Source organism: Nestor notabilis, unplaced genomic scaffold (genome assembly GCF_000696875.1).
Source record: "Nestor notabilis isolate BGI_N333 unplaced genomic scaffold, ASM69687v1 scaffold26377, whole genome shotgun sequence".
In the NCBI taxonomy this organism is placed as follows: domain Eukaryota; kingdom Metazoa; phylum Chordata; class Aves; order Psittaciformes; family Psittacidae; genus Nestor; species Nestor notabilis.
The window spans coordinates 2,546-6,490 of record NW_009936707.1 but is presented as its reverse complement, the minus strand read 5'-3'; positions in this window follow the sequence as shown (position 1 = coordinate 6,490).

Genomic DNA, 3,945 nt, shown 5'->3' with positions numbered 1-3,945 from the left:
ATCCAAGCATGCCACCAGAGCAAAGATCCACACAAAGGGCATTTAATTACCTGCAGGACAGAACAAGAAGAGTAAAAGGCAGGCACACAAACATATTAGGCCAGTCATATACACGTCAAATACTTCATTTTCAATGGCAGTGGCTAAGAAGTGAAAAGCTTCGTATACAGGCTCCTTGAAGAAACTCGAGGATGGGAAGGACCAATGCAACACTGAAGAACATCCTGAGTTTGCAGAGAACTCTAGCCTAGGGAAGCCACGTTTCTGTGCCAGCAAAGACCCTGCCAGCCCAGGGTCCACACCTTGCCTCCCACTATTATGTGTCCACTCATAGAATCCCAGCCTGGTTTGTGCTGAAGGGACCTTAAAGCTCCTCCAGTTCCAACCCCTGCCCCAGGTAGCGACACCTTCCACTAGAGCAGGTTGCTCCAAGCCCCTGTGTCCAACCTGTGCCAGTGCCTCACCACCTCTTACACCATGGATAAAGAAGGCGTTGGTATTTGTGGCCACCTCTCCTCTCTCATTTACTACACTTAGTTAACAGCCAAATACTAACACCCCAACAAAAGGATGCAAGTGTTTCTTTGAAATCAGCCACCCATCAAGTGCCACCATCACTTGCACACCCAATTACATTAGCACTAGGAAAGGGGTGATCATTGAAAGTTGAATTTCCAGGAAGAATGAGAGTTTTCCACCCTCCTAATGGAACTCCATATTTAATGGACTAAGCTAAATTTAAAGCCCACAGACTTAGGCAGACCTGCTGTACACAGCAAAACCATGAGGTTCCTGCACCCCAGGAGGCCCAAAGCCCTGGGTTTCAGCTTCCATTTGCTTCCCAAAACCTGGTAGAGTGCATACACAGGCACTTCTCCATGGGTAGGAAGTACCAGGAATTCATTTTTCCTGACAGCAGAGTTTGTTCCAAGTGGAAGTTCCAACCGCTTTCCTAACACAGCTGGCTCCTCCATGCAGCTCCACAGGGAACTCAGACATGTCGTTAGACCTACAGACAGCAAGAACCACCATACAAACAAACAGCCCAAGGTTCTTGCAGTGGGCTCCTAAGCAGGATTTTTAGGGTAGCCATAGGATCAATCCAGTGTAACACAGACAAAAGGCACAGCATCTGTGGGTCTCTGAAGAGAAAGGTCCCTCCCACAGGCAGCAGAAGACCAGCAGCCCTCATGGTTGTGTTCCAGAGCATGAATTTGGGCTCCCCCAGAACCCGCTGGCCAGCCTGAAACTGAGTTACTCTGTGTGTATTAGTTCATCACAAGTGTACTTAATCCATATTCCTTTTACTCCAGAAGCAGCTCCAGGAAAGTCCCCAGGAAGACACCTCATGCTTTAAGCACCTCTAACCTCCCTCACTCTCATGTTAAGCAATAATTGCTTCACTCCCAGGGTTAATAGCAAGAAGCAGCACCATGACTGTGTCTGATCATCAGTATTTCATGCTAATTCTTGTAGTAGGATGATGAAGCGATCAGAATTTGACACCTGGCCTCTGGTTGCCCATGGGAGCTTGGTGTAGGCATTGTTCTGCCTCCTTACGGAGATGGAGTCTATACAGGGACACCACCAACTGCCCTCTGAAGAGCTCATAAGCATGGGAAGGAGAGGAATCAGAGAACGGTTAGGGTTGGAAAGGACCATCTAGTTCCAACCCCCATGCCACAGGCAGGGACATGTTGCACTAAACCATGTCCCATGTCACCCAAGGCTCTGTCCAGCCTGCCCTTGAACACTGCGAGGGATGGAGCATTCACAACTTCCTTGGGCAACCCATTCCAGTGCCTCACCACCCTCACTGTGAAGAACTTCTTCCTTACATCTAATCTAAACTTCCCTTGTTTAAGTTTGAAGCCATTCCCCCCTGTCCTACCACTACAGTCTCTAATGAAGAGTCCCTCCCCAGCATCCTTATAGACCCCCTTCAGACACTGGAAGCTGCTCTGAGGTCTCCACACAGCTTCTCTTCTCCAGGCTGAACAGCCCCAATGTTCTCAACCTGTCTCCATATAGGAGGTGCTCCAACAGCTCCATGTCCTTCTGATGCTGAGGACACCAGAACTGCACAATACTCCAAGTGAGGTCTCACAGAGCAGAGTAGAGGGGCAGGATCACCTCTTTGGACCTGCTGGACATGCTTCTTTTGATGCAGCCCAGGACACGGTTGGTTTCTGGGCTCAAACACACACTGAAGCCAGCTCATGCTCAGTTTCTCATCCACCAACACCCCCAAGTCCTTCTCCTCAGGCTGCTCTGAATCTCTTGTCTGCCCAAGCTGCAGCTGAAAGCAGCGAAGCACCTCAGCACAAGTGCAGGTGGATCCTCTGGACTCTGCAGCACAGAGGTAAGCACAGGAAACCAGAAGAGACCCCTCGCTGCTTGTGTGCAAGGCCAGATCTACATACACATGCCAGCTGGGCTGGATAAGCTTCACTGCTGGAGACATCCATGAGGATGTGCTTTCCAGGCACACTTCTAAGTGCTCCAAGAGAGAGAACAGAACTGCTCACTCAAAAAGCAGCTCAGGTTTGGACAGACTGAGTGGGTACGGATGAATCGAGTTTCTCCAGACATCCTTTCCAGCTAACAAGCCTCCAGCTGCCCTTCTCCTGGGCTGGATCCCCACAGACTGGCCTCCTTACCAAACCCGCCAGGGTACAGAGATGTTCTCTCCATCCATAGCTACAAAAGGGCAGAGAGACCCTCCATCATTCTGTGACACCACAGGTCAGCCCTCAGGTGAGGGACTGTCTTACTCACTGGACAAACCCCAAGATCTTCTTACCTCTGAGATGATATCCCGAGACTCCCTCTTCCTTGTAGCCCTGTTAAACACACCAGCCACCCAACCTCACTGCAGGAATGTGGGACCAGTGACTAATGACACTTAACTTTTTCCAGAGAAGTGAATGATCCATTCACTTTGTACATTGTCAAGAGCCACGAGGGACAATATTCCAGCAGATCTCAGTGCCACAGACTTGTCTGCTTTCCACTCTGCCTGGAGCTTCCCAAACACCATCTGCAGTCCCCCCTCTCCAAGCAGCATCCAGCTGACTTCTTCCCTCCTAGGGACTGCTTGTCTTCTTCCTTAAGAGCAGCTTGGGCTTCTTTTGATCTTTAGACCCCAAAGAGACCTAAAACATCCAACCCCCTCAAAACCTACCACTCCTGAAGAGTGACTCAAATTCCTTTGCTTTCCAACCACGTCTCCTCTGCCACAGCATTTGGTACCTTCTCCCACTGGCTAGGGGAGTGCAGCAAGCACATGTGAGTGGTTTTAGGGTTACAGATGTAATGTGGAGCTTCCCAACTCTCTGGACAGGTCCTTGTCAGCGGTGGTAAATCAGAGGTGTTCTGAACAGATCATCAACACAACTTTATTTCTTAAAAGGTATAAATCCAGAAGACCATCCATGAAATCAACCCTCTGATTGACAAAGTGGAATGAGCCAGAGTTTAAAACAAACAACTGATGCAAAACTCACTTTAATGATACTAATACTAGCATCCAAAGCTGTGCTGTATATGCTTGGCTGAGAAGACTCTAAGAGCCTTTCTTGCCTTCACAGTGCTGGGGCTGTCTGTTGCTCAACAGGTATTCCATTGCTGCAAAGGCTTTGGCAACCTTAAATTATCATGGAGTCGCAGACAAAGAATTAAAAAGTCCCAAATTCTCTCATACCACATCAGCCATTGTCCATTAGCTACAAGTGGTCACAATCCCAGACTCACACACACCATGAATATGACAGTTACCTAGTTCTTGAGTAGAGCTCCTACTATGAAAGAAACATTATAGAATCCCAGACTGGTTTAGGTTGGAAGAGACCTTAAAGCTCATCCAGTTCCATGGGCAGGGACACCTTCCACTTGAGCAGGTTGCTCCAAGCCCCTGTGTCCAACCTGGCCTTGAACACTGCCAGG